Genomic DNA, 12,343 nt, shown 5'->3' with positions numbered 1-12,343 from the left:
TCTCTCCGCGTAAATCTATTGCTATGTGTCAAATCATATGGATAACGATTTAAACGCTTTATGTGGACCCTCAATCCGTCCTGGTGATGTCTAGGCGAATATCATATTATTTATAGATGATAAAAAAGCGTGGAGTTAATACCTGTTGACTTCCAGGAAGGATATATTAATTTAAATAATTGTATTTAATTAACATGACTTTGTATTTTTTAAATTTTAAAAAGAGTAACTACTGAGTTTCTTGCCGTTTCTTCTCGGTAGAATCAACTTTCCGAACCGGTGGTAGATTCACTTAATTGTAAAATGTCGATTCAAAAGTGCTTGTAAAAGCCTACTTGAATAAAGTTTATTTTGATTTGATTTGATTATCTTGTATTTACTAAATAGATACATCAAATATATATCCTTACTTAAGATAAACAGCGATATTATATTTATGTCTTTCTGTTGTAACTTATACGTACGTAGGAAACATTATTAGTACTGGTTAGTGTGACAATTTGTAGCACCCGATCGTAATACCGTAACATTTTATTCAACTTAACACTGTGACAGGTTTAGACAAACAATTTAGACTTTGCAGAGCCTGTTTGTGTAAAGAATATTTTGATTTTGTTTTTGGAAAAATTAATTAACTCAAAATAAGACATTAGATCATTGATGGAAATATTATAACCTAGTCTGTACCTACTAAATATAAGCAAATAAGGCAAGTGAGCTGAAATGGCCCAGTGGTTAGAACGAGTGCATTTTAACCGATGCTTACGCGTTCAAGACAAGAACCGCAGAATTTTCATGTGTTTATAAGGATAGGAAGCCTTAGCCCAGCAAGAGCAAAAGAAATTTAAAGACTAATACTAAATAAAGCTTATTACTAAAACCATATACATGATTAAATTCGTTATTTTTATAGTAGAAAAATTATGAATAAATTGTATGTACTTAACGAATGTACCAAATCAACGAATCAATCAAAATTGGTGCCAAAAAGGAAGAAAATATACGTAAAATAAACTATTATTTATTTAATATATATTCTGAAATTAAAAAAACAAACCTCGATGTCCTTATGGTCTTACTGTGTTTATCGTTCAAGTGTTACATTAGTAATTTAAGAAACCCATGTGAAACTGTTTTATGTAATAGGTAGGCAGGCAAATGGGCCAACTGATACTAAATGATCACAACCGCCCATAGATATTGCCGCTGTCGAAAATATTAACCGATCCTAAATCGCCATTGCGCCACCAACCTTGGCAGAGGCGGCGTAAGGCAATGTCAGTGGCTCACACCGCCCACGGTGCAAAGGGCCTCGCGATCAAAATTGGAAAAGTACGACATAACATAATAGTATAAAAACAACAAAGGCCTCCCAAACTGTGTCTTGCCCACATTAAGATTCGATCTTGCGCCGCCGCCGCTGAACCTTGGGAACTAAGATGTTATGTCCCTTGTGGCTGTAGTTACACTGGCTCACTCGCCCTTTTAATTGACTTTCAATACAAAGTTTTGCTGTTTAAAACTAAGATTTTTGCGAACACGGGAGAGTATCAAGGTTGGCAGTTGGCAGTTTAAGATTATTAGGGAAGGAATACAGAAAGCTAAAATTTACATAAACTTGAGAAGTGTCACATAATACTAAAACAAAATAAAGTCTCTTAGTTTATGTTTACAACAAAAAAAGAAAGAAATTAAAGCCTATTTCAATATTTCCATGGATTTTTAATCTTGTAATAATGACAAGGTTTTATCTAGCTAAACCCCATTTAAATCTCTAAAATAAACTCTAAAAATTTTGCATTAAAATAATATTGATAAACGAATATAATTAAACTTTGTAATACTTTATATTTCATATTTATATCGACATTGTTTTCGAGTATTACACTAAAATGAAATTTAATCCATTGGAATTCGAAATAATTCATCTTGTAGTTTTTAGGATTTGTTTAAGTTCGACAAATATTATAAAGTAGAGCGCACAACGTCGTCAATGTTATGTTAGAAAGGCTATATGTTTGTAAATCTGTTTTCAATGTAAATCACTCGAGACCGCAGCCCGGGCTCCAGCCGTCAAAACAATAAATATAATTCGGAACGAGGCTGATGCGAGGCGACGTGGAGGGCTGTTATGAGGAGCATATTGCGCTGGTTTTTATAACCCCTTGGTAGGGAGGGAACAATAAAACAAATCTGCGATCTCTTAGCGCAGCCCCCGGCGGTACAAAGACCAACACTGCAGATGCGACGTGACTATATTAATCTAAAATTATGTTAATTGTATTTAAATCCCGCTAAATTAAACAACATCGGTACTTAGATACATTAAATATATGATGTTAAAAACTATACCTTTTTTTTTGACATATTAATACTAGGCTACTTCTAAATTTTTTTTCTGTTAAAATCTGATATTAACCCTAAAAAAGATTTTGTTTTTTTAACGCCCCTCTGAAAAAATGCTAAATTAATATACATTAAACTTTACGTTGCAGAGTATATAATGAAAGAGAGTATAATACAATAAATAAATAAAAATATATATTACACTATCTATATAAACGATTACTATAAAAGTACCCAATAGTTTTTATTTTGACTTACAAAAACGTTAGTGATTCTTCTAAATGAAACAGTGATTTGACTCAAAACAAGTGGAACATCTGTTCCGCGTGCTCTGTGCAACTGTTATGATTTTTCCGGGTCGCGTTTTATGTGATTTGCTCATTGGAGTGCAGTTAACGCAATGTTTATTACTGTTCTTTGCGTAATGAACCGGAGCTGGGGTCAGTCTTATTACAAATTATGTGTTATTACCGGCCGAGGGGCCTCGAGACGAAACGTTTACTTTCAATTGATTTAAAGTATCTTTTATAATTTATTTGAGTACATAAATATATCGAGGTGGATCAGTGGATATAAAACAGGAATCGTAACTAGAGATGCGGGTTCAATTCTGGACAAGCACAACTGATTTCTAATACCCGTGATTTTGGTTATTAAATTGTTAGGGGTTATTAAATTCATCTGTTTCCACCAATCTCTCCTGCCGATCGACATTAAAGCTTCGTGGTAAAATGAGCTCTTAAACATCTATAACAAAATAGAGAGACCTTGTCTAGCAGTAGTTATTTAACAGGTATTACATTAAAAAATATAAAAGAGATTTTTTAAGTTTAAGCGTGACAATTGTTCTCATAATAATTTGTCTTAATTTGATCGCAATGACCTAAACAGAAACCCTACTGAACTTCGAGTAGTCCAAGGATCTCTCCTTCTCCTCCACGAAGCTACTCGTTCATATCCTATTAGTTTACTTTGACAATTCAGACGAAAATAAAGGTCGTAAAATACCAGCACTGTTAAAGTATTAGTCACTCCTTCCGCTGACAAACCACGAATAGTAAGATGGTTTCATGTCTCTGAGAACTTCCACGAATATTAAAACTAAAAGGTATAAGTATATTATTGATGTCAAGGTAGATAATAATTTGCAATTGCCTGCCTTGTTCTAAAGAAAAACCTACATCAATTAAAACTAATTAAAATAATACAAATGTTATATTCACAAGTAAGTTCCATTGACAAAACCAAATATTGTATTGTAACAAATAGATTCTGTTCCAATAAGCATGTGTTCAAAATTCAGACGAAAAAAAATAAGAAGAAAGAATCATTCACGTTACAATCGTGGAATCCCTCACAAATTTGTGCAAAACACGAGTTTTCCGCCCAAATCCGCAGACAATGATCTAATCCCGCGTCCTGTCACAATACGGGATCGCTAAGCCTATTAGCGAGGTCCCGGAGCGGCCACTAAACGTTTGAAGCGGCGCGAGGGCGAGCAGACACGTCACACGACAGACTGCCTTTGTGTGGCAATAGAATCATATATTCATCAATTGCCTCCTTGCTCTATAAATAAATAAATAAATGTTCGACAACATCACATACATTACTCTTATCCCAAAGCACAAAAACAAAATTTGAAGTAGCGACAGTACCCACGACAACATAGAGAACTAATGAACTTTTTTTACATCGATTCGATAGGAATCGAACCCTGAGTGGGGTACCCATGAAACCGTTGTACACATTCTTGGTCGTCTTAGTCTGGTCACGATATTCTTAGATTGGTCCCGAGCTCCAAGGTTCCAATCCCAGGGCTAGCTAATCAGAATGTTATTGAATTTTCCCGTCGATAACTTTTCTATAGTAGCCCGGACTGGTAGATAGCGAGGGTGGGGTTTGATATCAGGTTTAGTGCTAAAGCAAAACGCAACAGACTGTTTTCTTTCGAATCAGATTTATCGTATGAAAATAAAATGGTCACTGACCGCTATTAAACATAGCTATTGAATCGAGATGGCCCAGTGGTTAGAAGGCGTGCATCTTAACCGATGATTGCGGGTTCAAACCCAATCATGCACCGCTGATTCATGTGCTTAATTTGTCTTTATAATTCATCTCGTGCTCAGCGGTGAAGGAAAACATCGTGAGGAAATCTGCATGTGACAAATTTCATAGAAATTCTGCCACATGTGTATTCCACCAACCCGCATTGGAACAACGTGGTGGAATATGTTCCAAACCTTCTCCTCAAAGGGAGAGGAGGCCTTTAGCCCAGCAGTGGGAATTTACAGGCTGTTGTTGACCGCTATTACTTATTTTTACAAATATTTGAAAAACCATCAAAGCTCTTGTTTAAAGATTTCGTATGAACTCTATCATAGTTACATCTTAAATCAAAAGTTAAATTATACTTTGTTCATGTCGATTTATATAAGCAGTTCTGAATATTCATTTTACAGAATAGGTACGTTTAATTTGAAGCTGCCACCGGCGCGGAACGTGTATTCTACCGAGAAAGACTGGCGTATATTAGGTATTGTATGTACATGTAATAATCATATTCGTATAGCGTACCGATATGAAGATCAATGCATCTTAATATTTTTTAATAGAAGATCCTATTTTTATTTTTACGTAAACATACTGTAGCAATCCTACTATAAAATAGAATATTATAAAAGTTATATATGAATCGGAATTCCACCACGCTACTCTAGTACGAAGTGAATACATATTGAAAATTATATATGTCTCGCTACATGGTTCCCCGAGTAGAATATGAATTATAAGAAATAATTAAGAACACAGATCAGTGAAATTTTAGATCAAGATTCTCGTCTTCTGGTCTATGTCTTGTTTATTTTAATAAACAAAACTTTACTATAATATAACAAATTTCAATACAAACAAAATTATCACATAAAATTAATCTCTGCGAAAATAAGTTGGTAGTTTTTCAAAAATGAAGACCGAAAAGTCTCACAAATAAAAAAAATCCAAATCGTTTCATAAATGACCGACATTTCCTGTAACAAAAAAGCAAACGAATTGAGCACCTCCATCTATTTGTCACGTCGTTTAATAACAAAACACAAACGAGCAGAGTACCTACGTCGCGTTGAGCTCAAATTTTCAGCGGCGTCTGTCCCCGACAGGCAATCTGCCCAAATGTCATCCGTGTCGGCCGCTATCTCGCGCGGTGTCAGGCCCTCAGGCCCTCGACGACGCTCCGCACGGAACACATCCCCGCACTTCTATAACGTATTGATCTATTGAGTGCTGTACCTTTATACATGTGTACTGACTGAGTCGCGAGGTTTCAGCCGCGCTTTACGTTACCGATCCTCCCCTCGCCTTGAGGCGTTGTGTTATATAATGTATACCATTTGCATCTAATGGTTTATCATAAGCAAATATATACCAACACCTTCGTTTTTAATAAAGAATGAATTCTTCTGAAGAGAAAAGAGCAAAAAACCATATATATGTCATTAAAAAATCATCAAAAAATCAGGCATAACGAAAAAGAAAATAAGTCTATTTATATAAAATAACTTCAAATAAATTTATGAATTGCAGTCATCCATAAATTTATTGAATATGTCAAATTGCAATTAAAATCTGTCTTATGCGTATCCATCAACCCGTCTTGTAGCTGCGTGGTGGAGTAAGCTCAAAACAGTTTCGGTAGAAAAAGAGGAGCCCTTTTCCCAGCAGTGGGCCATTTACAAGATGTGACTACTAATCCATCCTCACAACAGAAATTGATTTGATTACAATTCACAAACACACAACAACACAACTACAATTTAAAAATCATTGTATTTCTGATTTCTTTTTTTAACGGTTAAAAATCAATAGTCACAAAATTATTGATATTATTTAATATGATTTTTAAAATTGATACTTGATCTAGAAATTAATTAGATCTACATTTAGTAACATCGCTTTAGTAAATACATTTTTATATTGTATAAGCTAAATAAAAATTTATACAAATAAATTATCTGTATTTAAAAAAAAACCTAGTATGTTACATTGACAAAGTTCAATTACAAGAGCAATAATGTGAGTAAATGTAATCCGGAACTCAGACACAAATACAAGTTCCCGGATAATCTGCTACGCGGAACTTCTTCGGGCGATCGGAAGCGGTTTGGTGTCCGGATTAGGCGTCATTATGTGGCATTAGCGGCGGCGGCCCGTCTGCTGTGTTGTGATCTGTATTTGTGGGTGTCGGCACAAATCACCGCTGAATGTAGCCGACCGATGAGAGGTGTATTAATTTATTATCTGGGATTAACATTTTTTTTCGTTAACGTGTAAATTTTACGATGTTTGAGTGATCTTTGAATCAATTATAAGCTGGAGGTATAAGTTAAAGCTAAACTAAAATGCATATATAATTGAACTAGAGTTTAGTTACAAATATTACTATCTTTCTGTCATCAAGATTTGACGCACAAAAGAAAAGAAGTTTTTTTTTATCAACCGAATATATACAAGATTTTTAATAAACCGTCATTGTTTATAATCATATCGGTTGAAATGGTTAGATTATGCATTGTTTTAATTTATTATAATTTCACAGAAAAGGATTTTATTTAAATATTAAGCTCACAAATATAATAACTACTTAGTTGTTAATCGCGACTTCGTTACGTGTAAGAAGTTTTTCGTCAGCTGTTGAGCACAGAAAAGTAGGTTCTCTGATTCTTTGGATGGAGCTTGCTTCAAACCAAATTTCATCAACTTTAGTTGATTGGTTATGCCGTAACAACATGCAGACAGACAGACGAATTGACAGACTTACTTTCACATAGATAACCTTTAATTAGCATTAATGTGCGTGGTGAGTGAAGGCGCGAACAGAGGTCGCAACGGAAGACGAGATCCTTTATAAAGACTCTTAATAGCCTGATATACTTACTTCATAAAATTCATTCTTCAACTTGAAGATTTTACAGATAAATAAAATATGAAGAAGTAAAAAGAGGTTTTACAATTCAAAGTTTTACAAGTAATCAAAATAATTTTAGTTGAATTTAAAGTTCAGTTGAGTTGAGTTTTTCAATAAAACTAATTAATATACAAAGTTGACAAATAAACCTCAACTGGCCCAGTGGTTAGAACGCGTGCATCTTAACCGATGATTGCGGGTTCAAACACCGCTGATTCATGTGCTTCATTTGTCTTTATAATTCATCTCGTGCTCAGCGGCGAAGAAAAAAATCATGAGGAAACCTGCATGTGTCTAATTTCGTCGAAATTCTGCCACATGTGCATTCCACCAACCCGCATTGGAACAGCGTGGTGGGAATATGTTCCAAACCTTCTCCTCAAAGGGAGAGGAGGCCTTTAGCCCAGCAGTGGGAATTTACAGGCTGTTGTTGTTGTTGTTGGTGCATCATCATCATAACTTATAATATAATAATCAAAAGTTCGAACAGGTAGGTAGGTAGGTAGCGAACCTGGTTATTACGTATTTAATTTCAAATTACGTTTAACAGTCAAACGATTTACTTTTAAATGAAATATAATTGGCATTTATTAGACGCAAAAAATACTCAAGATTCTCGGTGACAAATAAGTATAATAAAACAGTTTTTTTCCATAAATATTATCGAGAAACGAAGGCCGGTGGAGCGGAAGTGATTGTGCAAGGATTATTGCGTCACAATGCGTACGAATATTGGAAAGGCTACCGGCCTGCCTACGCCATTCAATAAAATTCTTACTTTATAATGAAAAAAATATTCATTCGCTACTATTGAAATTTGTCTGTAAGTTTTTTGTGGTGCGTTATTATTGTTAATGAATATAGTAAGTACTTCACTGAGGTTATGATTTTATTTCCTTTTCGTATTTAGATAAACTTTAACGAAAGAATTTTGTGTAAGTAAAGTAACAAGATGTGTAATGAAAATATAAATTTACAGAAGATTAAGTTTACTAAAAAGTCAATTCAGTGCCTTGGTAATAAATATTTGTATAATTTTTGTTTATCAATTCCCTCGATAAAATTTAAAGAGTTCCAACCGTGATCCAGAATACAATCATAAATGTCAAAACATGCGAAATCGGCTAAATAATCCGTCCTAATTAATGAGAAAATAACTCTATTACATGTTCAAGCTTAAACTACTGAATCAATTTAGATGAAATTTTTTGGTGACAGAACTCGTACTCATCCCGTGTTTGAGTTACCTCCCTTTGTGGAGAAGGTTTGTAACATATTCCACCACGCTGCTTCAATGAGTGTTGGTGGAAACACATGTGCCACAATTTCGCTGAAATTAGACTCAGGCAGGTTTCCTCACGGTGTTTTCCTTCACCGCCGACCATAATGTATTTAATATCATGGGGATTTCGTTTTAAGAGTTTTCTATTAAAATAAAAATTGTATACATTTCAAAAGTAAACTTTCAATCAATATCAAGGAATATTCTAAACAAACAACGTCTGCCGCTCCGAGTGACGGCATATGCGCGAATCCCGGCGGGACGCGCTTGTTTACGCCCTTAATTTGAACAAACATTTGGCAATAATTATAAATGTTTGAACAAACCTGTGTATACTTGACATGTGTATCTATATCCATAATAGATTTGAGCGTAACAGTTTATACGTACAATAACAATTTCATAGCATAAATTTTCCAAAAAACACTTTAAACAAAATTTCCTAAAATTTTGCATTTTTCAAAATGAATAGTGAGTTGCGATAATGTAAAATAGATTTCTTTTTTTTTAACAGTATCATACAAATAAGTACACATTGTACAAACTAAGTAACTGTTATCACAGTTCTTTAGATATAGCGTGGTTACAGACACACTGATTTAAAGACAGCGAAGTTTTAGTAAAGAGGTCCTGTTTTTATCCTTTAGCTATAGATCACTAAAAATCACGTAACATAATGGGAAAACTTTACCTCATAAATACATCGCGTGAGAAAAGCGTTCTTGACTATGAAAATTTATATTATGTTTAGATAATATACGCAAGTAGTGTATTTGTAAAGTTGTATATGTACTCGGATTGTTGTATGACAAGTGTCAGATTTTAAACATAACATCAATACATATTTACTAGAACTCTTTTACATTTTATCGATTCGGAATGTAGATTCCACTGAAATCAACCGGCAAGATACTAGTTTTAGTATTTTACCAAACTTTTTTTTTAATAAAATTTGTTGTAACTGAATGAAACACGTAACGAGGTTGAAATCGAAACCGACATTAGGCGCGTCCTATTGACATTCGATAGAGAACACTCATTATAGAGTTCTCATCGTTTGAAACAAAAGCAATTTACGACACGCGCCCGATTCCGATCAACCGAATCGTTTTATTGGAGCCTATATAATGATGATAACGATTATATATTTTGTATTAAAAAATGAAATGACGAAAACTAGAACTATTGATAAATAATACTGATAAGTTTCCAAATTTCTACGTTTAAGTTTTGTAAAACCTACTAAATATACCTCTATTATCTAGTTTTATTCAGTAATTGTATAAAATAAATTCTGAAAAAACAAGGCAGATGAAAACCTGACACATGTACCTACTTTTAGGCTTCGTAACATTCTCGTTATATACTTATATAAACATATACAAATATACTATTTAATAAATTATCATATATATTCACATTTGGTTCATATGTGCATGATACAGCCATGATCCGATAACACGCCAATTAATTTTGTGTTCGAAAAATGTTAAGAAGAATACCGTGAAGGAAAAATCAATTTTCCCATTAAGGAATACATGACGCCACTCGATTCTGTTCAAAACGTTTCGAACTAACCATTAAACGATACATCCCGTGCTTATCTTCAAATTACATTATACGAAATATACGAAGCTATTCAATTGACATCTCTATGTAGAGCTTTTAAGGTTGATTTTAAATTGGGAAGGTGAGTCGAGTAATCGTATGCGGGCGAGAAGCAACCCGGCGGAATGGGTTATTAAAATCGTTAACGGCAATAACGCTACCTCGTTGAGTTTATTGCTTATTTACAATATTGTTTAGGTGATTACACGAATCTTTGTTATAATTAAAGCTTTTTTAATATTAAGTACTTTGATATTTAGCTGTTTCTACTCACTTGTACTCATTGTTCATGAGGGTAGCTGACTGGGAATGTCGCGGCGTCTGGTCTTGCAGACTTGAGACCACCTACTAGGTATGCACAGACGATTGTGATGCACATATTTGTGCGATGCAAACACAGAGGCACCTCTATCCTCTACTTGTAATATTCCTTTTTGTGGTGCAAAAGTTCTCTATCCTCTAATTATTATATTCCGTATTGATAACAATTTGCCTCCATATTTTCTGAACCAAAGATGTGTACTTCTTCACTACGCGCTGTTATTGCGAATAAGGTCTCATTTGTTATCTATTTCATACTTACAGGATTAATTCAGAATGTAGGAACTTGTTGACTTCAAGGCAGGATATATTTTACATAAATATTGCACATGACTTTTTATTTTTAAAGTCTAAAGAAGTAGTGACTACTGAATTTCTTACTGGTTTTTCTCAGAAGATTCTACATTCCGAACCGGTGGTACCACCACAAAAGTGCTTGTAATGGTCTACTGAAAAAAACCATTAAGTTTAATATTACAATTAAATACTATGTTTCATGTTAAATTTGTACGTATAACAATGGTAAAAAAATTTGGAGATTGTAAAGTGCATTCGAATGTGACCCATCCATAGGTCCAGGTTTAATGTTTGGAACAGTCAACAACAGAGCAGCGAGTGCAGAACCAGCAATAAAAAGGATTGCAGGTTCTTCTGCATCCATAAACACTGAGAAGAACTAAGATTAAGACTTAAGAGCCTAGTTGAAGAAAGTGTATTTGGTTTTCGCACGTCTGAATCATCCGTCCACAAATACTGATGCAGCCAGCGGGCCCCAATAATGAAGCAACTAATTATCGGCAAACGGTTTAAATAAAACGTCGTCACTGGGCGCCGCGTGCGCGCCACGCGCCGCGCCCGACACCCGCCGCGCCGCGCTGCTATAACCTAATCATCGGGCTGATTGCTTGTTGGTAGCTGTGGCGGGTTGTCGTGGACACCTTCGCCGTTTGTAATAAACAGGGGGGTGTCGAAGATGGCAATCAATACAAAATAAGTAGTACTTACATGACAAATGATTTTGCAAAATACTTATCTCTAAAAATAACGAAATGCATAGCAAACTTTGGTTCATATTTACCCGACTACGACGAGGCTAAAAGGGTTTCAGTTTCAGAACATTATGCACGCATGTTCGTCTTTTCCCGCAGGTCTTCTAAACTATCGCTTATATCGTTCGATGCGTCTTCATTATTTGCTATTTTTAAGTTATGGCGACACGTTAAATTTATGAAAAATACTTAAGTACTAACTAAGTACTATACAAAATAACCAAGATTTTATTAAGGCGAGGGCGCGGCCGCGGGCCTCGGCAAATATTTGATAGGAGTAATCGCTTCGGGAGTGGGAATCGAACTCGGTAACTTCCCGACGCGGTGACGGTCTGCGGAGTGTATTTGGCTAATAGGTATAGCTATGACGCCTCGCCGATTAATGCCTTTTGAATTTCAAATTTTTATTTTGTTTAGTTGATTTTTTTATTAGAATCGAGATTAAGGTCAAATTTTGCAAGTTCATCTGGACGTAAGGCTTTTTTATTTATTTTTTATTATAAACAACACAAGAGTATCTTTAGTTACGTTCATAGAACAGAAACATCAGTTTTTAACGTCTTTGTACCTACATCCTTAAATAGGTACCTACCTATGTTGTGATTTATTTATTCAATAAATTTTATTTAATTATCAGATCTAATTATTATCGAACATAAATTGGGTTCTACTTACGCTATTTATTAAATATAATATCACAAATTACAGTATAGGTACGTATTGTAGAGACTAAAGACATACCTATCTAAACCTACATACACTAAAGACATC

The sequence above is a fragment of the Vanessa cardui genome, chromosome 25 (genome assembly GCF_905220365.1).
Source record: "Vanessa cardui chromosome 25, ilVanCard2.1, whole genome shotgun sequence".
Taxonomy (NCBI): domain Eukaryota; kingdom Metazoa; phylum Arthropoda; class Insecta; order Lepidoptera; family Nymphalidae; genus Vanessa; species Vanessa cardui.
This window is presented reverse-complemented; position numbering follows the sequence as displayed.